Raw genomic sequence first — 25,423 nt, 5'->3', positions numbered from 1 at the left:
TTACCTCTCAAAACTTGCTGTTCTTTTTCCAGAATAAAATGTGTAGGATTTTCCCTAATAGTATTAACGTCCTGTAACTATTCTCATTTTGCATTTAAAGACTGTTTTAGTTTTGGCATGTTTTGCCACTAAACCAATAAACATGTCTTCAGAGACAGCTCTGAAGTTCAATTTTAAAATATGCAGTTAGTTGGCTTTAGAGAGCTGTATTTGTTTTAGGTTTTTTTCTCCAGTATTAAAGTTTTGTCAGCTTTTACCACAACAGCAGCATTGATTATAATAAGCCTAACTAAACACAGTATTGGGATTACTCATTGATATCACTATATTTACTAGTGCTATGTTGATTAACCTTAGATATTTTTCTAATATGCAGCAAACCAATGAGACTATCTGCTCTGGTGCTCTGTCAATCTGTTCCTGTTTTGGCTACTCTGGAGAAAGTCCAAAGTTCACATGGACTTCATCCACGATAAATTTGCTCACACTTCATTCCTCTTTGCCGTCTTCCTTGCTAACTAACTCTTCCTCTCCTCTTTGGTCAAGGTCTGTTCAGTCCCCACCACCAGTGGCGGTATAAGCTTTTGTGGGGCCATGGGCCAGAGCAAATGGGGTCCCCTCCCCACCACTTCCACCTGCAGTCTGTACCCGACCCTCTTGCTGGGGAGATGGGGTATGGTCATGGGGGCTTACCCCATCTCCCCACCCAGCACTCCTGCTAGGGTGCAGGGGCTTCCCCCTCCCGCCTTCCGCTCCTTCTTGGGAGTGGGGGAAGCCTCCACGCCCCAACCTCACTCCCTGACAGGAGTGCCTGGCGGAGTGGGGCAAGCCTCCATGCCCCAGCCCTGCTCCCCAGCAGGAGCACCGAGCAAGCGGGTCGGGGCACGGGGGTGCCCAGCTGGCTGGGGCCCCTGGGCATGGGACCCGTTGGCCCAGTTGTTAATCCACCACTGCCCACTCACCACCACTTTCTTTCTTTTTGCTCTTTCTCCATAACTGCCCCACGTTGCACTTTCATCCTCCAACCTACTTTTCAACTAGCAGCGTCTCTCCTGTTCTCTTCAGATCACCTCTTCCCTTGTGCCATCGCTCTTGTCCCCTCTCACTCCTGATATCTCTTGCTTCTCCCAACCTTACTTTTCCTGTTCCATCCCCTTCACTCTGCTTGTCTCTCCTCTCCTCAAAACTCTCTTGATCCTTGAGGCTCCAGTCAGGATCAGGGTTCTGATTAATCTTACAAATTAAGAGTATAGGTGATCTATGAAAGGCTGGGGACAGAAATACAGCAATACAGTTTTGCATCCTATAATGGCTTGATGATCTTAGCTGTCTGTAAAGCATCCAGCATGCAATTGTTAGTAATAGTAACAGTAATTGATATACCTTCTTTCTAAATTTGACTGAGGTTCAAGACTCTTCACTTTCTTTGAATATAATTCTATTTCTACTCCCATTTGACCTTTAAGTTCATTATATTTAAAACAAAATTTTGAATAGTTTGTGTCTAAGCTTTAAAAACAAACCATCAAACAAAACCCTTTTCTTCGAAGATTGAACCTGAAAATTTCATCCCAGATAAGGTGAATGGTTGAGAAAAACGAGTGAGTAAAAACAGTGGTTCTAATGGCATCAGTAGAGTGTTTTGTGACTAGCATCCTGCTGAAATAATTATGCTCATCACCTAATAGTGTAACATCTTTGGTATAAACTAGTTGGTATAATCTTTGTTCTTCACTCACCTATTTTAAAGATAATAGTTAGTGAGTGAACTGTGGGGATAAAGAATGGTGATTTTTCTTTGCATGCAGCAGGTCTGGCAGCTAGAGGGCTGTTTTAGATAATGTGTTCTACTGAACAGTGCAATAATTTTGCAGCAGGAAGGTGGCTAGGCTAATTTGACTGTTGAAATATTGAAGTATTTTATTTATGCTAATAAATCATCTTATTATTTCAGATATTTCAAGACTTTCCTTTCCAACAGGTAAGTGCTATTCTCTCATTTATGTAATATGACATAAAGTAGCTTTTAATAGTTTGCTTCAGTACCATAGTATTGTGATATATAATCAGAGTTTTTGTTTTTTATTTGCATTGTGTTAAGAGTCGAGAAGTTTCAGTCAGGACTGGAGCCCAAAGCAGTGCTAGGGACTGAACAAACACAAGGAAGACTCAGGGAGTTCACAGCCTCATAAATGATATTTTGACAAATGAGTAGAGGAATTGAGATGAGCTATTTACAATTTTTATATATCCACATATTTTATTTACTCCTTGAAAATGATGAGATAGGACAACATAGAAAAAGACGCAGCGAGAACTGTGGAGAAGTGGACTAATGAGCAGTCAGGGCTAGCATCACTGGAAAGGTAGAGGGGCAATGTGAAACAAAACGAGTGGTTAAATAATGGAAGATTAGACCCGTGAAGAGTCTTCACAGTTGTGAATGCCAGAAGTGAGGAGCAGACAAGTTAATTTGTCCTAAATTACAAGGTGAATCAGTCAGGCAGCTGAGAATAAAACCCTCATCTCCTTATTCTTAATCCAGCACCCCCTGTCTTCCATGGGCCTTGGAAATTATTCCTGTTTTTAAAAACAGTAGTGTGTTCTGTTATTTCCTACATTATGGTTGTAACCTTGTTTGAAACCTTTAAGTCTAAACTTTAGTGTTAATCTTAATAACAATTGTCAGTAACTTTACAATAAAACTTCATGAATGTGCCTACGATGTAATGGCTACACGATGTGTGCAAAATGAAGCTATGCTCTTTTTGCTCTTTCAGCATTTGAAAAGTCCAGATGCTGAGCATAATGTGTAACTCTATATAAGCTGTGACTTTCTTTGTCAATTAACAAATACCGGCATTTCTGATATTAAGGAGGGACTCAAGTCATGAGCTCACACTGAATTTACTGTAAACTCAGTGCATTTTCAGATTGGGTGTTCCATGGACTAGATGACCTCCTGAGGTCCCTTCCAACCCTGATATTCTGTGTCAGGCCCATTGGCATTGATAGGGGACCCACTTTGGATGTTTTGCTGTTTTCTGATACAACACTAGAAGATGGTTGCTGTTCCCTCTAGAATCAAATGCCAATTTCAATTAAAAACTTATGTACTGCAAATTACTCATTTGTACATGATGTTTTAAAATAGCTGTCCTGAGAAAATGTATGTTTTCTTCAAACAAAGTGCAAGGAACACATGGCATCTTTAATTTAAAAGTAAAGTTTTTTTTTAAGGAAGAAGTTCACATATTGCATTTTTAGGATGCTTAAAAACATGCTGACAAGAAGGCAGGTACACAAGGAGATACCAAAATTGAAAAAATGAATAAATACCATACAGTTAATTCAAAACATGGAAAAAAAATGTAACTATTCTGGATAGAGTGTCATATTTTTTCTGCAGCTGTTTTAATATGGACAGATGAAAAGACATCTAGCCTCCTATTTGGGGCTCTAGGGTTTTATGTCCACTGCCGTGCATCTATGAGTCAGGATGAGTAATGCATCTCTAGACAGGTCTTCTTTCCAGCGTTACTGGTGAGTGTTCTTCCATCTTCAAGGGACAACGTCAGGCTGATTTAGGCCTCATAGTTAGATTTTATCTGAAAAGCAATTTTTTGCTGTGTATATGGAAGTTCAATTGGAACAGTGATTTTTAGCAAATGAGAAGAGGGATGGATGTATTTGGCAGCATCTAAGCATGGGAGGATATTATAGATGTATTAGAGACCAGAGTAATTGGTGTTGGGTTTTTTTTTGGTCTATTTATACTTTTTCTCAATTTCCCCAACCCCCTCACCCATTCCCATGGTTTGCAGAGCTGTGTGAATGTTATGTTCAAGTCTTTTGGGGGACTGGTGATCAATCCCAAGGCATAGTGACAAGATGGACTTGATATTGTGGATGTTTGGGGTAAATTGTGCTGTTTTGGAGGCATTGTGGGCGGAGGGGGTGAAAGAACAAGGCCCGAAGTTACTAGCTGGGGTTATGGTAAAAGGAACATTGAAAACTGGAGACGTGGGAGATTCAAACCACACCAAGCAAATGTCTGTGGTTGGTGGAAAATATCAGAAAAAGCACTTTATCTTTTTCATAACAAACAAGATGTATTAAATTATATTTCTGATGACTTAACAGCAGTTCTGCTGTATTGCACTAACTGGAACAAAGAGATTTCCGATGGGCTGAGTAGGATGATGCCCTATGCTAGTGCAGGTGAAAACCAAGTAACAAAAAGTTCAGTTAAAATTCTCAATTTCCATAAAATTCAGTGTAAGTTGAGCCTCAGAAATACTGCAAAACCAGAATCAGACTAGGTTGATCTGAAAATAGAATTCAGTTTTAGGTTTGCAAGCAGGTTGGAATGTACAAAAACAAACGAATGAATGAGAGGTTTTTGGAAATCGTTTTTAATTTTACAAATGTCCGGTTTCAAAATAGGTCACTGTGGCCACTGGAAATGCTCTGGCTTCTGCAGCATCTTTCCCTCAGTGCTGCAAATTTGCATCACAATGCATTGTTTTCCTGCAGTATCTGAAGACTTCACAGTAGCAACAGGGATATTTCCAGTGGACTTCCTTGTAATGTGTAGTTTAAGATTAGATTCAATGTAGATGCTGTGGTTCCTCTTGTAGTCACTGGCATATAAAGGTCATCCAGAACATTGGCTTTTCACTTTGATTTCATAGTAAAACCTTTTTGTAAGAATGATTGTGTGCTGTTGAATGCGTTATTTGATTAGGTATTTTGTTAAACCATCACACAAGGGAGTTATCCTACATTTCTCTAATCTGTATCACTGCTTTGAAGTCTCTGTGCAGCTTACTTTTCTCTTGCTTTTAATTGAGGCCAAGATGTGAGTATTGCAGATTTTGGAGTGCAAATCATTGGAGGCTTTGAGAGCAGCTTGCTAAATTTTTATAATTTCAAAGCTGGATAGAAGACAGCATCCAGTGCCTGTATCCATATGTAAAATTGCTTTAGCAAAGGAGTTTGCTCATATCATGCCTAGAGGAATGAAGGACTCATTTTTGTTGTGCATACGATTCAATTTTGTACTGGAATTCAAAGCTCCAACTGGATTAAAAATGATTCCTCCTGGATGAAGAGTGTGGCTCACCTTCTCCTGTCCTTAAAACAAATGTTACTTGTTAAAAAAAAAAAAAAAGTTCTTTGCATATAATTAACCACTTTTTACACAGCACTTCACACAATAGGACCCTTGATCTTTTTACTGTAATATGAAAAGTTGAAATCAAGAAGAAATTTTGAAATAAGTGTGTGTCAGGTGTCCACACGCAACAACTGAACAACTAGAGGGAAGGAAAGGCATTTAGCCTAGTATATTCTGGCCTCAGCCAGAAATTCTACAAGTCCCCCCACAGAACGAGACCTTAAAGATAGCCACCAATGATGAAGGGGAGAAGCGCTCTTACTGGTAGGGTAGTATTTTTCTTGGTGTGAAAATGAAAAAAAAATAAAACACATAGAAATAAGTATTTATTCTGTGCGTATGTGGATGCGCCCTCCTGGCTTTGATGGAGGAGAAAGTAATACATTTTAAGAGATGCACCCTTTAGTGTACAACACGTGTTAATCAAACAGCATGGTTAGAATTCTTCTTATAACCTTTCCTTCAGTGATTTTGAAATATTAAACAGAACTTGGAATTAGTTCAGGTTTTCACGGCTTAATTAGAACCAGAATATCAGAAGTGACACCTTCAGCTCAGTCTGAGAAAGTTTTGCTTCCTGCATTATAAATGCATCCTCAGTCAGTACTCCTCTAAGATCTACTTCAGCCTTGACAATTACAGGAAATCACCCAACTAAAGACATACATTAACTTAAAACTACTAGTGCCCTTCCACAAAAATCAGCCCTCCCCTGCCTTACCTACAATATGCCATATGCCAGCGCTCACTGAGAAGCTGCATAATGTTATTGATGCAACCACATCTTCACTCCCCTCGCTGCAACCCTAAATGTAGCATAACGAACATGAAGCTTTCTGATTGCTGGCCAAATGTTTCTAGGCTAGACAAGGGCATGTTCAATGAAATTGAAAGTTGACACATTCAAAACTGTTAAAAGGAAATATTTTTTCACAAAACTTCTAATTCTGTGAAACTCATTGCCACAGAAAGTTGTTGAAGCCAAGAATTTAGCAAGTTTCAAAAAAAGTATTTAACATTTTATATAGTTATCCAGAATTGTCGTAATTAACAGTAATATACATTTTGGAAGTGATATTAAACCTCATGCTTCAGAGCTTAGGCCAATCTCTAACTGTAGACCAGGATGAGTTCTAAGGAATGTGAGGAAGGACAGATAGATTATCCCACATCTTCCTGCTGCATGGTTCTTATACTCTTCTTTGAAGCAAGTGATATTGGCCACAGTCAGTGACCGGATACTGGCCTAGATGAACCTGTGTCTAAGCCAACATACCAATTCATATGTTCCTTACTATGGCCATTGTATAGTTTTTCACTGAAATGTACAGATTGTTCGTATTTATGAAATTACCTTGGTTTATACTATTTATACTAAACTCAGTAGCATATTTGGAAATCTGTATCCTATCTAACCTCTCTGTTTAAAGTGCTACAGTCAAAATGAAATGTAGCCAAATGTAAAAGAAAAAAGCAGTGCCTCTGAATTCTTCCCTCACTTCTGGTTTTCCAGTCATGTTTTCCTATATAAACATTTACTTTCTCTCTCCTTTGTTGCTGTATCTAAGGTCCCTCCATGCAGTGTGGTAACTGGCAGCTCAGGGAAGATGATTTCACACACAGACTAAAATTTTAAAAAGTGCTTGGAGTCCTAAATTACTTAGGTACCTTTCCAAATTTTACCAAAAGTACTGGCCAGTGCTCATAGTAAACTGTTGCCTGTAACTATAGCAAACAGAACATTTTTCAGTTTTTTAGAATATTGTTTTTAATTGTAATTCTAAAGTTCTACAACTTGCATTACGTGAGCTTTTCTCATGTTTTTGAGTAATAGTGATTAGTGGCTATAAATGAGAGAGGACCGGATTAAAGACTTCCCAGCATGAGTAAGATTAAAGTTACCGGATTGAAGTAACCTTCAAAAGGTTCCAGAGGATTTTCCTTGTTCTGTGAATGTGTTTTTGTGGTTTCGTTTCTTTTCATTAGACAATAGTAATGACAGAATCTAGAGATAGAAGAGGCCCAGTATGTCATGCCATCTTTCCTTCTGTCAGTACAAGATTATTGCCAAGGGTATTGCTATTTTTGTCTGTCTAGTTTTAGACATGTCAAGTAATGGAGATTTCACCAATTCCAATGGGAGGTTCCTTAGGCTGGTAAATTTTGCCGTAAGGAAGCTTTCCGTGATGTTTGTGCTACATTCCCATTCTAAACTTCATCCCATTACTCCTAGCAGTACCCTTTTATCATGCTAAATTTCTCTCCTACCTTAGTATTTTTACACATCACAAATATTTGTAGGATGTTTTATAGCCTTTCTAACTCATTGCGATTGGTTGGTTGAATTATAATAGTGCCTAGAGGCTTCAACTAAGTTCTGGGCTCTGTTGTGAGGAGTGCAATACAAACATAGAGAAAGGGACAGTCTGTGCCCCAAAGACCTTGCAGTCTAGATAGACAAGACAGATAAAAAGATAGGAGGCGCAAAGAGAGATTGAGGGTATGTCTACGCTGCAATAAAACTCCCCCTATTTCAGCTAGTTTCAGCTGACTTGGGCTTCCGGAGCTCAGACTGTAAGGCTATAAAACTGCAGTGTAGTCGTTCAAGCTCAGGCTCTGGGACTCTGCAAATGAGGTGCCACATTGTTTAACTCTAATTATCCAAGCTGAAATTCGTGTTAGGGCACAGTTATTTGCAACCTTGTGTTTGCAAAAAGTGCCATGGGATTTTCAATGATAAGCAGTACATTAAGTCTGTAGTGTCATTTGTCTCATCCTTGGCACCATGCTGGGGGCATTTAGTCTGATGTTGATTTTTAGCGGCAAGTGTGCCAGTTACAGTACTACTGTGTAAATATTACCAAGGATTGACCCTGCTTAGTTTGAGATCTGATGAGATCATAACCCAGTATGTTTTAGCTTAGAAGGCATAATATTAAATACACTTGTGGTTTGAAACAAATAAGTGAGAGCAAAGCTTTCCTGCTGATGTAGCCAGTTTTCTTTCTGTATGATGAAATGTGGCAGCATCTAAAATACTCAGATTTATTCTACCAAGTACTGCACTGCATTTATCTTGCTTCTTGTTTTCAGTTAAGATGTTGACTGGACAGAAGTGCATCACATGGGTGGGTGTGGGATGAAGCTCTGAAGAAGTGTGTGTGAACAGAGCGTACAAATTTGATTGTGTTTGGAGGTAGGATCCTATGTTTGTACAAGGCCTAGCACAATGTGACCTCTGATTTTGATTGAGGCCTTTTAGGCATTATTATAGTACAGTGGAACTCTGTTTATCTGATCTAATTGGGACTGGGACTGGGACCAGATGAGATAATAAAAAATTCAAATAATCAGGAGAATGGGTGGGGCTCAGGTTGTCAGTTAATATGGAGAGACGGATAATGGAGGCTCGGGATAAACAGGGTTCTACTGTACTGCTAATAGTAATTGTGCATGTATAATGAGATACATTGTATTGTGGTGTAATGGTTTTATTGACATATGTTTACACTAGGGCAGAGAAGGAAGAGTTCTGAAATAAGTTCTATTAAAATTAGTACCTATATTATAGCAACAAATAAAGGTGCCAGCTGCACAGTTGTTGTGTGATGTAATAAGATAATTTATTTTCTAATGCAGATATGTACTCTGAATATGCCACATTTTGCAGAAGAATTGTTTTAGAAATATGTTATTTAAAAAAAAATTAGGATTATTTCTTATCCCCTTTAAAAACATATGCCCTAGTTACTGGAATCTGTCTGTACAAGGAACAAAGGGAAAGAAGAATTAAAGCTAATACAGTTAAAACACTTCTTTATATGACCTGAAATAGCTGTTCTGTAAATTTAAATGACACAGATTTGAGGTCTGATAACTCTAGGACCTTATGGACTTGAAATAAGGGCTGGGACCCCTCATTGGTGGTGTAAAGCCATGGTTCTCAAACTAGGGCTGCCGCTTGTTCAGGGAAAGCCCCCAGCAGGCTGGGCTGGTTTGTTTACCTGCCACATCCGCAGGTTTGGCTGATTGCGGTTCCCTCTGGCTGCGATTCGCCGCTCCAGGCCAGTGGGGGCTGCAGGAAGTGGCTCGGGCTGAGGGACATGCTGGCTGCTGTAGTCTGAGAACCACTGGTGTAAAGGCTCCCATTTTTAGCCCAGATGGGTTACAAAATATTACACCTTGAACCTGAAACTGGTTCATAACTGAATATTTCCTGTCCTGACCTCAAGCCATTATATTTTTGGAGGGAGTGGGGCAGGGAGGGCAGATTTCCACAATCTTGAGAACATTTCTGTGGAAGGGTGACTATTGTATTTTTAAGTAGCTGATTGAATCTGTCTTGGAATTTGGAATGACAGAAAAAATGCTACTGTGTGAGATTACTGGACAAAGAGAGTCAAAGCAACTTACTACATGCTTGCATGATTTCATGTCTATATTCCTGTCACCACCATGTAACTGTATGTATAGATCTCCAATAATATTTTGATAGCTGTGGGAATTGCAAAATATTTTTTAAAGAGATGATATATTTGAATTAGATTTATTGCCATTGATGATGCAAGTACCTTCTTGTCTTCAGCTACTGCACTCTGGAATACCTTTCTTGCATGCCTGCTTCTCACCTATTAGTTTCTCACCTATTAGTCCTCTCCATCTCTTTTTAGATTTCAGCTGGGAATGTATATTTTTCCTCAGTTTCTCTCTCTCTTTATTAAACCCTTTAAACTCTTTATGTAGGAAGTTATAACAAGTTTACAAATCATTACCATACAAGCATCAGAAATACAGTGCAAAAACAGTTTATCACTCTTTTACAGAACCATTGTGTTGATGTATTTTTAACTGTTAACAGTAACACTGCACATTGTTTTTGGATATAGTCTATGTGGAAGAAACTATTCATAATAAAATTATAATTTTTCTTCAGCCTGTTGTAATCAGCCGGTTTCTTTTTTTGCCTTAATCTGTATCTTGGATGCTAAATTTTAATTAATTTAAAAACTAATCACAGAGACTTATTTGTCATTTAATTGAAGTGTATAGTAATGTACATGAGGGCTTGCTAACCAGCGTTAACATCCTTCTGGTTTGGACTGATGCAAAATGCTTCAGCAATGAATTTGAATGCACACTCTTGTTTGTCGGATTACATTCACAACCAATTGGTTTGAATGAATAAGGTTAAATTAGTCAGAAGACAGAGCACTTGATTAATGCCCTACGACAAATAATTTGATAAATTATTTGGAAGCCTAAAGGAAAAAAAATGTAGGGTGCAGTTTCTTTCTAAATATCCACCCTAGCTACTATTTTAAAACTGTTAGTTGCTAGGAAATGCATGTGTTTGTGTGTAACATTGATTTCCAGCTGATAGCTGACATCTTTGGCATACTGGTCTCTTGGTCCTACAGTTTGGGAGGATAGGGATAGATTTCCTAGGGCAAACTGCTGGATTACTTCTATTGGAAGTGACAGACAAGAGTGCAGATGGGAAATAGTGGTGGTAGCAGGTCTGATTTTAGTGTCTGGATAAGTTTGCAAATACACATGCCAGTTCTGAATTTAAAAGATGACTTGCAGAAGAAGAAAATGGTCCACCCTTTCTAGCTTCTTTAGGATAGGGTTTTCAAAGATTTTCTTTATTTTGCTGGTTTATGAGAGAAATATCAAGATTTGTCTTCCTCCTGTCTCTCTGAATGAGTGGATGGACAATTGATGGACTAGAGGATTGACTGACATAGCAAGAAAAAAGAAACTCAAAGCTGAAGAATTTGAGGGGAAGGAGGTTTTATGACTATTTAGATTTTTTTCTTAAGAACACCTCTTTAACTCATAAAAAGCCTGAGGAGCAAGCCTGTCTTTGTTTGAATAAAAAAAAAAATAAAAACATAAAAATTAAAAATAAGCTTGAAATGAAGGCTGAGAAAGCTCCTAGTCAAGGTCTGTAGTTTTTCAAGGAGTTTCCAGCAAAAGTATGGTAGAAAAGACTCAATATTTCTGAATTATTTTAGGTAAAAGAATGAGCCTGAAAAACCTTTCAGGTCCTTTATTATTTCTATTGTGGTAACATCTAAAAACCCTACACAGGGATTAGTGCTCCATTGTACTAGACACCATCCAAATAAATCCTGCCTCCTAGAGCTCACAATCACTAGGCTGTATGCCATAAAAAGCAGAGGGGGATGTACAAAAATATCCTAAATGTTTTTTTGGGGCCTGTTGCCTTTAAAGTGCCTGCTCTATTTTATTGAAATGGATAGGATGCCTAGAGACTGTCAGTGGGAAGAGAGAGTCTGTGACCAGTTCAAATGCAGCTGAGATTGGCAGTAAACCATAATGTACAAGTGGTTGTGCTGTGGCCTATATGAAGTAATTTGGTAGTCTTAGTTCATTTTCTAGTCAATAACCACCAGTGGTACTAATTGAATCCTTGACCGGTAACCTCAGCAGAACAAAAAAAAAACCATAGAGACAGTGGATATGTTGGTGCTGTGGGTTTTTTATTGCAGTGTAGCGTCTCAGAGCCTGGATCATCTGACTTGGGCTCTCAGGTCTATAAAATTGTGGTATAGATGTTTGGGCTTGGGCTGGAGCCCAGGTCTGAGAACCTCCCCTTTGGAAGGTCTCAGAGTTTGGGCTGCAGTCTGAGTCCCAGTGTCTACATTGCAGTTTTATAGCCCTGTAGCCCAAGCTCCATGAGCCTGAGTCAGCTGACCTGGGCCAGTTGCAGCATTAATTTTTTTCACAAAGTAGATGTGCCCTGAGTGTATCTCTAACACAGGGGTCGGCAACCTTTCAGACGTAGTGTGCTGAGTCTTCATTTATTCACTTTAATTTAAGGTTTCGCGTGCCAGTAATACATTTTAACCTTTTTGGAAGGTCTCTTTCTATAAGTCTATAATATATAAATAAACTCGTGTATGTAAAGTAAATAAGGTTTTTAAAATGTTTAAGAAGCTTCATTTAAAATTAAATTAAAATGCAGAGCCCCCCAGACTGGTGGCCAGGACCCGGGCAGTGTGAGTGCCACTGAAAATCAGCTCATGTGCCGCCTTTGGTACGTGTGCCATAGGTTGCCTACTCCTGCTCTAACACCTTGTAGTGGACTCTCTATTACAGGATTAAAACATGCTGACAGAAGCAATGTAGGGGGAAGCTTTACACCGTTGCTGTTATTCTGTACTGCAGTATGTGTAAATATTGAACTGCAGGACTATCTACACTCACTAACTTGTGACAAGGGCAGTGGTGAGTGAATTGAGCAAGTTCCTAAACACTGAGAATCCTTGAACCAGTCTCTGGCAAGTCCATAAGAGATATTTGGCTGCAAATGATTGTAGCAAAGGTTTTGTTGGCAGAAAACTATGACAGAAGGAAAGGGTGGGGGTTGGAAGAAAGAAAGTGAAAGAGAGGATCTTTGAAATCACATTTAGACTCTTTGTATAGTTAATAAACGTTAGTTTGTTAGAGAGGTTTTGTATTTCTCAAGGCTGTATCAGGAGTGGCTTGGAATTTCCTACCTAAAATTAAAGTGGAAATTGAAGTAAAATACTATGGCTACCAAAGAAAAAAAATCACACGCGTGTCTGATTCTTCTTTTTACCTAACTGTACACATAACATATGACTAACTGAAAGATAGGATGAGAAAATAATACTTATTTCTTGGTAGTGTCAGGTATGTTATGGCGTGTGGCAGCCCCTTTGTGTATAGCTGTTTCAGCATGCTTTACTAGGATAGTTAAACGTTTCCTTTTTAATTTATGTGATTTTTCTCACAGCTGCAGGAAAAAAGAGAGACAGTTAAAAAAATTGATTGTAAAATCCTAAATATTGGCAATGCGGAGTTGAAGAATACATTAATCTTGAAACTACTTATCTTTTTTTTTAAGTGAGTAGGTTATCACGTTGAACGTGGGCCCGTTAAACCCAAGTGTTAAAAATATATTAAGCACTGAATACTTTCTTGTTTAAAACGCAAAGTCTCTTTGTTTATGACCCACATTCAGTTTTTTCAGTCCTTGTCCACTGTTTTGGCGGTGCAAAAGATTTGTGGAATTTGAATAATGCTTTAAACAGTGTATTTTGCAAGGCATGAAATCTGATGCTCTTGAAGATTTCATAATGGGAAAGTCAAATGCATTCTAATACATTGTTAACAATCTGCTTGCTGAACAGATTTTTTCCTCGGCCTGATTCCCTGAGAGACTGGCCACACATCTGTATAATGCCATAAGGTGCCTACTTTTCCCCCAGTGACTCATTTGGGAACACGTTGCTTAATGAGATTGTGTTGGCATAGTGACCCTACCTTTGTTCCTGTTTTCCTGCTCTCCTCTTCCAAGATCTTCAACTGAGAATTGACCTTGGAAGCAAAGATTTACTACTCAGGTAAATCATTCGTGTTCTCTGTATTAACAACGTTTAAGCCTGGTCTCAGGAGTCCATGTTGTCAGCTGTTATGGAGTACTGGTATTCTGGCATTAAAATCTAGTGTACCACTATATAGCTCAAGGAGGAAGCGGAGTAAGTTCTCCTATTCAGCTTTGAGGGGAGGCTGTTTATCGCTGGGTCAAGGGTGGTCTCAATCCATACTTAGTCCTGCCATAAGTGCAGAGGATGGACTAGATGACCTCCTTAGTCATCTAGCCTTCCAGTCTTATGGTTTCTGTATTTTTCCAGTTACATAGTTCCACAACTCAGATCTGTATTCTTCTTAAAGTATAGGGAGAAACGGCATTATTTGAGGCTGGATTGGTCAATCTCTGTGAAAATGAAGGATATACTGCTCTTATCTTTTTAAGGGTAAGTCTTCTTTCTCTACGTTTTCATTCAGATTTCAGATCTACTCTTTCTCTCTCCTCGGTTATAGACTAAGGTAAGACTCATCATAAGGAAGGTATTGCCAAGCTATGTTTTCCATTTGTTAAAAATATAATTATCACTATGATTTAATCTTATATCTGCGACTTGGATTCAATCTAAGAGGCTAGTTAGGCCTTTGCTGTATTTAACTTTTTCCAACCATCTCAGTCAGCCGTTTTTTGTTGGTCCAAGTAGATCCACTCAAGTTGATCTAGGAGGGCAGGAGGGGATCTTGCTAAAGCTTTCAGATTCTGCGTCTCCACAATGCAATATCACATTAGTGTTGAAGTTTACTGCTAATTTACTCCAATAAATACTTTAGTTAAGATTCCAACCATTCCAATTCCCCCAGACGGAAAGTTACAATGTATACATAGTGTGATACAGCATGGCCAGAGGCAGCTGAGAGGTATGTTAGCAACAAGACTAGGGCCTTTATCGCCTGCCAGGGAGGCAGGGTTTGCTTTGAATTAACTAGAAACTCTGGTAGCCATTTAGAGCACCGTGACTCCAATTAGAAGCACCTGACTTCATGTCATCGTGGATAAAACCCCTGCTTCAGTCAGTACAGGGTGGGAGTTGAAGGAGGCAAGTGTTCGAATTTGGAGCCAGAGTGCAGGTTTGCAGAAGTTGGAGAAAAGAAGAGTTTGATAAGAGCAGAAATAGAAAGTTTGGAGGAGAGTGCTGCAGTGGATTGTGAAGTCCAGAAGAAACCTAGGTAATGGGCACCAGGCTTGTATAGAGGGAGGCAAGAAGCCTTTCACAACAGCTGAAAAGGGTAGGAGAGGAAGTAACCCAGGGGGAAAGGAACCGCTATCAAGTGGTTCACTACAAAAAACCCTCGGGGTCTGGGTGGGGTTGGGACCTGGAGTAGAGGGCGGGCCCAGGTCCCTTCCTCTCCACTCCCCTCCTCCAAGGACACTAGTGGAGTAATTAAGAACCGGTTCAGAGGCAAGCAATAGCGCCCTGAACCTACCCCAGAGAAGAGAAAGCGCGAGACCCAGCAGAACAGTACCGGCAATTTTTCAGAAACCAGTGGAACTTGTAGAGTGACCTTGAGCATTTGACGTGTACCTATTGAATTTGATTATTGTTGGCTGTGTTGTCTAAGATGCGTGTATTTATTGGATAACTGAGCTTTTGGCAATTTAGGGCAGTACTTATATTCCATATACTGTAAGATTTTTGTTAAGAAGGTTAAACATTATAGGCTTTGTTTATAGGGAGTCTTGAAATATCAACTACTAGACATTTTATAGGTAAATGTAGCCCATAAAGAATGCTAAAGAATGTTCTGTTTTCTGATTGTAAGCACAGCAAAGCTGTTAATGAAAATGATTTTGTATAGAATGGAGACAGTTTAGATTGGGTGAAGACAGCTTTTAATAGCTGTAACGCAGCAGTGAGTCACTATCTCAGGAACTGATGCCTGAAGGCATACTGTGTTGGTATCATAAGACTGTAAGAAATGCAGGTGAACTGCTCTGTTCTGCTTGTATGATGAATTGGAAACCATTCTCAAGAGTATTGTGTGGACTCTTTATTTCTCCAGATGAGTCCCTGATAAAGGAAACATGAGAGGAAGTGGCAGAGAAGTGTAGTTGGTTTGCCCACAAGTAAATCTGTTATGATTTATACTACCAAAAGTTTATACAGTCCTCATGTCTAGTTAAAGGAATAGCAAATCTTCTTTTAAAGAATAATACAATAAAAATGAAGCTACCTCAGAAGTTATTCATGTTTGCTGCCGCCCCATCTTATGCTAGAGCCACACATGCATGGTCAGACTCCCTATTGCTCATTGTAACAAGGTGGGGAAGTAATATCCTTTATTGGACTAACTTCTTTTGGTGAAAAAGACAAGCTTTCTAGCTGCAAAGAGCTGCTCTTCATGTCTGGGAAAGGTACTTCCAGTGTCATAGCAAAATGCAAGATGGAACAGATAGTAAGTTGTTAGCGCATGTTATAAGGGACCATTCAAGGTAGACCGGCCCATTAACACCTCTGCAGTCATAGGGCAAAAAGAGGGAGTTAGTGTATTGCAGATTGTTATAATAAACCATAACCCAATGTACCTGGTCAGTCCATGATTCTGAGTGTTTAGCCAAGTAATGAAATTAAGCTCCCAGGCTCATCTTTGGAAAGTATTGGGCAGGTTTCCTTTGAGGATGAAGACTGATAGGTCAGATACAGAGTCATCACTTTCTGAAAAGTGTTCACCAACATAGTGGTTGTCTGGTTTCACCCACATAGTTGTTATTAGGGCATTTAATGCACTGGATGAGACATACCACGTGTCGTGATAGACGTGTAGGATCCATGAATCTTGCAAGGTGTGTTGTAGGGGGTTGTAGATCATCACAGCAGTGAAGATATGTCTGCAGATTTTCCATGTGTTCTGGCAGGGTCTAAGTGCTGATTTGAGTTCAGGTTTCCTGGTCTGCGGGGAGCTGTCTTCTGATGATGAGCATGGAGAGGTTGGCAGGTTTTTTGAAGGCCAAAAGTCGGGCTTCAGGGAAGATTTCCTTCAGGATGGGTTCTCCATTGAGTATGGCTTGATCAACACCCCCCACAACACACATTTCAAGAGATGAGCCTAGGAGCTTACATTCAATAAACTGTAACCCATTAACCCCCTGGTTTGGTCCTAAGACTGTGAAGGTGTTAATGGGCTGCTCTATCTTGACTGGTTCCTTTCTTTCGCTAAACAATCTATTCTACCTTGCATTTTGCTGTGATGCTGGGAGTAACTTTTCCAGACCTGAAGAAGAGCTCTTTGTGGCTCGAAAGCTTGTCTCTCTCACCGGTAGAAGTTGGTCCAATAAAAGATATTACCTCACTCACCTTGTCTCTCTAATATTCTGGGACTGACATGTCTACAGCTACACTGCATATTGGTCACAGCATCATTCGACATCAGAAGATACTCTGGACTGGGATCTTTTTTTGAGAAAGATTTCTTTAGCAGTAGCTTTTGTGGGAGCTTGCATCACCGTCTCTTGCCTCCCCCTCCCCCACCATCTGAGATTTACGGTAAGAGCAATGAGCTATAACTATGTCACAGTGCAGCTGCTGGAGGGAGATGATTAAAACAACACACCTGTGCCATAATAGTAGAATGGCCATAATTTGTAAGCTGAACCCTAATGGACAACAACCAAAGCTCATTGCCACAGTCTCTCTCAAACAAGTTTCATATCAGCTCATTCTAAATATAAACTAGTCCTCAAAGCAAAGGGCACAATGAAACAAATCAAGTAGGAACTTCAGTCAGTCCTCAGAGACAACAAAATCCACAGTGAGCAACTCAAAATTGAGGAGCTAACACTAGTCATGAAACCCTTGAAACGTGGCAAGGCAGCTGGATTCAATGGTATATCTGATGAATTATTGCTGAACTTCTGGATGAGACCACAGAAGTGGCTGTTTGACTTCTTTAATTCCTGCATGGAGACAATGCACATACTCAGGCTGTGGAGACAAGCCAAAGTGTTGACTCTACTTAAACCACTTAGACACTAATTCTGCAAACAGAGATCACCCAATATTCTTATTTTGTTCAACCCACAAGGTAAATGAGTGGATATTTATAGGTAGAATAGCGCCAATAGTGGAAGGGTGGCTGACTGATGACCAAGCCGGTTTCCTCTCAGAACATGTATGCTGTGGCCAAGTTGTAAACCTAACTCAGTACATTGAAGATGGCTTCAAAACCTGTAAAATTATAGGGGGTGTTTGTTGCTTTGTTGGCTGTTTATGTCACTGTGAATGATCATGACTTCTACTGAAATTGGCAAGAATTTTGAGAAATGCCAAGATGGACCAGGTCATCTCCTCCCTGATTGAGACTCGACAGGTTCTTTCTTGAGATACATGGTCAGAAAAGTTGATGGCATAGTTGACAGGATGCCTCTAAAGTTTGGTGCCATCATCCTTGCTATTTAATATCTTCATGAATAACCAACCAGAATTCCCTGATGTGCTAAGATTCATTTATGCAGATGATCCTTACATCGCTACCCAGTCAGAAACATTTGAGCACATTCTAAGCAGATCACTGAGTATACTTGGAAAATAGTATTGCACATGCTTCCTGTTCCTGAATGCTAATCCCCTAACAAAACTCATGTGCGACTTCCACCTGAAACACCATTAAGCAAAAGCTGCAAATATTGTGGGATGGTACTATGAACATCCGATGTACCCAGGGGTTACATTAGACTGAACACTGACATTCAAAGAGCACATCAAGAAGCTGAAAAAGAAAGTAAACTCCAGAAATTGTGTACTTCAGTAACAGGCTAGCACAAAATGGGGAACTCACCTCAAAACACTCTGAACAACTATTCTTGCACTTGTGTTACTCAACTGCAGAGTACTATGGCCTAGCATGGTATTGCTCAGTCCAGGCACATAAAATTGATAGTGAACTCAGTCAGTTCTGTAGGATAAACTCAGGGACTTTGAAACTGAACCTTACACTGTTACTGTCCTGTCCTGTGGGGATTGCATCACCATCAATGGATGGGATGCTTTCAGTAAAAAGGGGAGGCAAAAACAGGTACATAATCCAAGACATTCGCTGCATGGATACACTTTACCATCTATGCTGCAGAAGTCCAGAAAGAGCTTTGCCTCTGAAAATCCCTTAACCCAAAATACCACTCTCTACAGAGAACAACATGACAGGAAATGTGGATGATCTTGGAGAACCTGGTTCCTTCAGAACAACTCCCTTCAGGCACTGAACTTAAATGAAAGCACTGATATACTCTGACTTGATCGAGAGCTGAGTTGGCAAAGACTGGTGATAATACCGCTTAGTGGATCTGAGGGTCGGCTGCAAATGTGAATGTGGTGAACCTATGCAAATGCATGAATGCTGCCTGATGCAATGCCCTCTGTCAGCAGCTTCAGGTAGAGTTACTAGTACTGAAAAGTCATGTTTGTGGTGGGAAATGTGTGGCCCTGTAGCTATTGCTGTTTCTCTTCTGATTTTCCCTGGCTGAAAGGTATTTAAAGAGTTGTCTGGTCACCCATTTAAGTCACGTCTATACTGAAAAGACGATGTAATTTTTAAGGTAGAATGCTGCCTTGGCTTCTTTTCGAGTTGTGTTCTACCGTAATGTTTTTGTTAGAAAGGCAGATGGAAATACACTAGCAGGTTTGGTTAGTTTAAATCCTTGCACTGTAGGACCATTTGGTCTATTTTGTAAATTATTATTTACAGATTTTAAAAATATGTTTATAATAAATATCCTATATAGAACCATTGAGCAGATATTAAAAATTGTATTACTAGTTTGGTGCAAAGCTTTGGTTCTCACTTTTCCCCATACTGTAATGAGATATAAGACCTGAGAAGAGGGTGGTCGAACCCTCTGAAATCCATTTGTTCAGTGTCACTACTTCTTTATTAATATCCAAATAAGCTTTAAAAAACATGAGCCAGTGCATTCTCTTCATTCAGATTCTTCTTGATAACCCACTTTTCCATAAACTTACCCAATAGGAGTTTTTATTCTATTAAAATAACAAATAACAAGTCAAAAACCAATCTTACCTACTGGATTTACTAGAACATCCTGTTAAGTGCTGTCTTCTGTATGCATCTCTTTTGGACTGTAAACTCTTCATGGTAGGGAACATATTATTTATTTGTATTCCAGTAGTGTCTAGAGGCCCGAACCAAGATCACTGCTCCGTTTTGCTTGAGGCTGCACCTACACATAGTAAGAAAGTTCCTGTCCTGGAGAACTTACACTCTAAATAAACAAACAAGCAAAGGGTGGGAGAAAGGAAATACTGTCCTTAATTTATAGATGGGGATCGAAGGTAAGAAGAGACTGTGACCTCCTCATGGTCATAAAGAAGGCCAGTAGCAGAACTGGATATTAAAATGAGCTTCCTTGAACCCCTGACCAGAGTCTTAATTACAAGACCATCCTTCTTTTGCCTCTTATCTTTGCCTGTTGCACAGAACCAAGCACATTATCAGCCCTGAACAAGTAACAGTAACAATAACAATAATTACCTTGTACCAGATATATGGCTGAAATGAACAGGAACTGTTACCTGTACTATTCTTGTGTTATGTCCTTAAAGGTAAACATATAAGAGTTGACAGGATTTGGATGCTTCTGCAGTACTGTGTAGTTTCAAAAGCTTTCAGGGGAGGAGAGACCCTGCATATCCCTAAGTCTGTTTGGCTCTCTTCAGCCTCAGAAAGAGAGCCATTTGGTCATTGTGCTGGGGCACTGATGCAGAACATCTGTGGCTTGGTTGTGCTCTAATCTCTATTTTTGCAGTGGATAACTTTTCTTTTAAATTAAACAATACACACACACACACACACACACACACACATCCTGCCTACCTACCTACCTTTTGGAAGGAAACAACAGTATTTGTTACCTAGAGACTTTAAATGGACCCTTCTGGATGTCTGCATCATACTGTATTGAGAATCCAAAATGGCAGTGATGTAATCTGTAAGCCCATAAAATTAATTAAATATGTAATGGAGAGTATTGTGTGTGCTGTTACACCTAGGCAATTGAGTCAGTTTGGTGATTGTGTTAACTTAAAACTAACTCTTTTGGTAATAGTCCTAGTTATGTAAGCTCTGTGCCTTACTACTGAGGATTGTATACGGTGTTGTAGCCATGCAGGTGCCAGAATACTAGAGAGACAAGATGGGTGAGATAATACCTTTTGTTTGACCAATTTCTGTTTGAGAGAGAGACAAGCTTATGAGCTAACACAGAGTTTGTCTCTCTGACCATAAGAATTTGGTCCAATAAAAGATATTACCTCACTCACCTTGTCTTTCTATTGAGGACTGTACATTAGAGATGGCTAATATGGAATTTATGAATAGTTTAATGATAGGAATGGTATATTTTGTCCCTAAGAGTTTATAATATTTATTTAGGCTGAATCTACTTTTTTGTTATGTTCTATAATGAAACATATGTTTATAGTGTGTACTGTGGAACCTTCCACTAGAAGAGAGAAGATGGGAGTTTTGTAATTTTTGTTTGTCTGCATACACACTATACACGTATACAGGTACATCCTCACAATAGTGCACATAGGTTGTTATAGAGAAAGGGTTCTACAACACAGTTAATAAACATTTCATTTCAATATATAACATGAACAGGTGATTCAGTAGAGATGAATTCTGTGTGGTATATTGCATGTGCATAAATGTATATTAAACATAATGTAAAATATCATTTTTATTCCTGGTGCCCAGACATTGAAAGAAAATCAAATCTATCTTTTGTTTACCTTTTATATATGAAGTGTAATGTGCAGATAGAGAAGTATATGTGATGACCTATGCCTTCTCTTAGCTGCAAGAGAATAAAGTAGTGGTCATATTTTTAGACGGGAGCTAGGTATGGTACTGATGATAGTGGGCATTGTGGTGTCCTATTTCCTTAGTGTTAGCTCACCTTTCACCAGTCTTTTGATCTATCATTGTTTCTCCTCTTGTTTAATTCTAAAAAATGCGGTTAAGTTAGATTCCTGATCTAGACTCAATCCTGCTTCCATTGAAGTTTAGGGAAATTATAATCAGCTCTTACTGTACATTTTATAAAGCTAAATTTACTGTAAAATAGTCTCTAAATCTGATGGAAAATATCAGGTGAGTAGGCTTTTTTATTTTTATTTTTTGTAATGTTTTGTTTTTACTAAAACATTTTTGTTCTGCTGGATACTTCAGGATACTCTACATTTTCAAGTTATTCATTGTTCAGTTTTTCATTGTTCTTATCTTATTAGGGAAGTTATTGAAAATCAAATGTCAGGATAGGTTGGTAAAATACCAGAGGCATGAATTTAAAACAAAAATGGTTGGGGAGCACCTCTACAGACACGACCTGGGTCAGGCTTGATTTGCAGCTTAGTCAATTTTAGAATCTGCTGTCAGTTATGTAAACAGGAGTCTGCTGTGTGAATTGAACAGAAGGGTGAGATTAGCATATTAATAAGGTGCTTGCTAATCGCCTTCCCTCCTGCCCCTCCTTCTCTCCCTCCTCCCTCCTGAATGAATCTAGGAATACAGACACACACACACAGTCACATTACTGGCTGGTAGCATTCTGTTCAGTAGCTCACCCTGGAAAAGAATGGTCGGTGCTTTAAATTGTTGAGGCATGAGACGATTCTGTAACTGAAAGACATTCTTCATGCTGATGGAATATATTACCAAAGGAGTACTACAGTGTTTTGCTTCTACCTTTCCTTTAAACTAGATGAAAAGAGACCAAATGTAGGCAAGGTTAATAGTTTTCTCCTTGCGTGTGGATTGAATACATTCAAGTGGCTGGCTTCCCAGCCCCCCTGCAGGAGCAAATACTATTGGAGCACTGAATTGGGACATTGTATGCTGAAGCCTGGCTTGATCTTTATACGATTGTGTGTATGTTGTTGTTGGAATTGGCAGGCCAACAGGCCCGGAAACAAGCAGGTGCTATCTATATGGAGAAAAGCGGCTGTAGTCCATTCCCAATATGCTGGGCTAAAGGTACACGTGATTTAATTATTTTTTTTTCTGTGTCAAATTAATGTTTTACCACCGGTGAGTAATAGTGAAAGAAAAAAAATTAATACAAAATACAAAGTAAAATTGATGTATTCCGGTCATGCAATTCTAAGGTGAAACAATCAGCTGAATTCTCTTTCACCTGACAGCTGTAATGCTTTTTCTTAAAAAAATGTTTTGAAATCAGTGAATGGCCATTATTTTAGCTATTTTGTTTTTAGTTTCACTGATCTTAATGTAGAGATTATTTTGTTTTAATATTTGTTCAATTTTAAAAGGCGCTGATGAATCTATTCCTGCCTTTCACTTTCCTTTGGGGAGAAGTTCTCAATTTATTTTCTTTAAAAGTGCTAATTTCAGTGAAACGAATCATACAGGATAAAAGACTGATGCCTATTATTTTTTTTCTTGATGGTTGAGAAGTTATCAACATTTATTAGCAGTAATAAAAATAACAGATTTGTACTTTATAACTAATGTAATGATAGGAGCTGACTTGAAATTGAGCAATAATGGGGCATAAGGACAAAACTTACATGGTTGGTATATTTCAACTGAATGTCAAAATAATAATATTTACACTGTAGTTCAGAAGACATTTGTGTACTTCCTACATGGATGGTGGTAACAGAAACCACCGCATATGTAAAAATATGTGTGGGTCAAACACAATTGTATGCTAGCAAAATATAGCTAATAGCAAGAAAACTGAATCTTCTGTTAGGAAAAGAAGCAGCCTGTAAAGCAGGTAACATAACTGACAGTAAGTATAGATTTGGGGTTTATTTTCATATTCACATTCATCTCAATGTGGATGTTTAAAAGAGTAACGACATGAAATATTGCAGTATTGTTAGCTTAGATCACAGAGTGATACATTTAGTTCAGAAGCTGTAGAGGGAAATAAGTACATGTAAAATAAGCAGATGGTAATTCTGAGGTTTGTAAGCAAAACCTACAGAATGTCTAGTGGCTAATACCATGTTTGTTGGCCTAGATTAAATTAATGGTACCTTTATTTATTTTTATGTTAAAAAAATAAATCCTTAAACATGGACATACTGCATCACTGCCATTGGCTTCATGTGTGATCTATGCGCCTTAGCCCTTTTGTGCCTCTGTTTCCTTGTCTGTGAAATGGGAATAATACTTCTCTGTGTCATAGGTCTGTTGAGGGTAAATTCATTAAGGTTTGCTAAGTGCTCAAAATACTATTGCAATATGCATCAGAGAAAAAAACCCTATAAGCATTAAATAGCCTGTGTGAGAACTTGAATACCACACGCTGATAGTATCTGAGAATATACAGAATATACCATTTCACTGTGAAGTAATATTTGACAAAAGCAATTAATTGCATTTCTTTTCAGTTAATCTGTACTTTACTGTTATTAGAAAATTGATTGGTGGGAGGAGTTGATATAAGGATGACTTCTATTTATATATCAGAAACTGCATAGCTATGGCACAGTTTGGCCTTAGGATTCAGTCCCTGTTCAGTGACCCAGGGGTCTAAACTCAGATGCTTTCGCAGGGAATAACTTTCAAAGCTCCTGTCCATATCAGACATGGCAGTAATCAGTTTTGTCTACTGATTTTTTTGCCACTAAGATGCACCAAATTTGTGTACAACTTTAAAAGAATATCACTCATTTTCTTATAATATTTTATAATTGAAGCTCTTGAATACAAGTGGAAAAGTCAAGAGAAAACTTTCCAAAAGGAAATAATGAATTTTGTTACTTATTAGAGGAACTAGAAAACTATTAACATGGCATGTTTGGTTTTGATTTTTTTATTTCCTTTTGCTTTACAACCTTAAAGGCACCACAGCAGGCTAACCTGTCCTTCCAGCTGAGGATTGCTGGATGCAGCTCACACTGGAGTAAGTCAGTGTTGCTCATTGAGCTACTAAACAAATGAAAAGCTGTCCCTCCTGCACACACTTTCCAGTGGCTTAATACACTTCCTGTGTCTAATGAGATCCTGTAATATAATTTCTTTGAAAACTTCCTTATGCAGCCTTCTCTTTCCTGAAATAAATTAAGAACAGTCCCACACAATTCCCCTTTTTGTTTTGATTCAATATAAGTGGGAATTAAAGCTTATGAGATATGAATCTGGGAATATCAGTCATTTCTAGAATACACTATACCACATCCCCACCAAAGAAAATAAGACAGAAGAGAAATTGCTTGCACTGTTTTTGCAATTGGATGTTGACCATTCTTCAGCTGACGAATACTCTGTGTACTGTTCATCAGCTTAACTTTAGGGCAATGAAACTGATCTGGCCTACTTTGATAAGGGCTGTGAGATATCTACGGTCAAGGAAAGGTAATCTGTTAAAGAAATAAACATTTAGATGGATGTCTTTATTTTGGACCATTGATTTTATAGCTCCCGTGACCACCTCCAGTATAAATACTATGTAATTCACATCTAACATTTCATCAGATATTTGGTAATGTGCCCTAATGTCTTAATTCTTGTTCTTGATTTTCCCCAAAAGCCCCTAATTCAGTGGTAGGCAACCTGTGGCCCGCCAGGGTAATCAGCTGGCGGGCTGTCAGCTAGTTTATATTTGAGCGGCTGCCTACAGCTCCCAGTGGCTGCAGTTCACCGCCTGGCAAATGGGAGCTGCGGGAAGCAGCGCAGGTTGTAGGGATGTGCAGGCTGCCACTTCCCGCAACTCCCATTGGCTGGCAACAGCGAACCGCAGCTATTTGGAGCTGCTGGCAGCCGTTCAAATGTAAACAAACTGTCTGGCCATCCACCACCAGATTACCCTGATGGGCCGAAGATTGCCCACCACTG

The 25,423-nt window shown here is 39.0% G+C and overlaps 1 protein-coding gene across 4 annotated transcripts in view; it reads left to right on the top strand.

Moving 5' to 3' along the window:
* The window catches only part of PTK2 (protein tyrosine kinase 2), a 405,326-nt gene that overhangs the window by 61,491 nt on the left and 318,412 nt on the right, over positions 1–25,423 (top strand). For 3 of the 4 annotated variants that reach the window (XM_075063281.1, XM_075063280.1, XM_075063279.1), the window contains exon 1: positions 1,959–1,981. The gene's annotated coding sequence lies outside the window, so the exon portion shown is untranslated. Of the gene's footprint in view, positions 1–1,954; positions 1,982–25,423 lie in introns of those variants that run through there. The other variant, XM_075063277.1, reaches the window with a different exon arrangement.

The sequence above is a fragment of the Chelonoidis abingdonii genome, chromosome 2 (assembly GCF_003597395.2).
Source record: "Chelonoidis abingdonii isolate Lonesome George chromosome 2, CheloAbing_2.0, whole genome shotgun sequence".
Lineage (NCBI taxonomy): Eukaryota > Metazoa > Chordata > Testudines > Testudinidae > Chelonoidis > Chelonoidis abingdonii.
The sequence above is the reverse complement of the archived record's forward strand: the minus strand, read 5'-3'. Positions and strand labels throughout refer to the sequence as shown.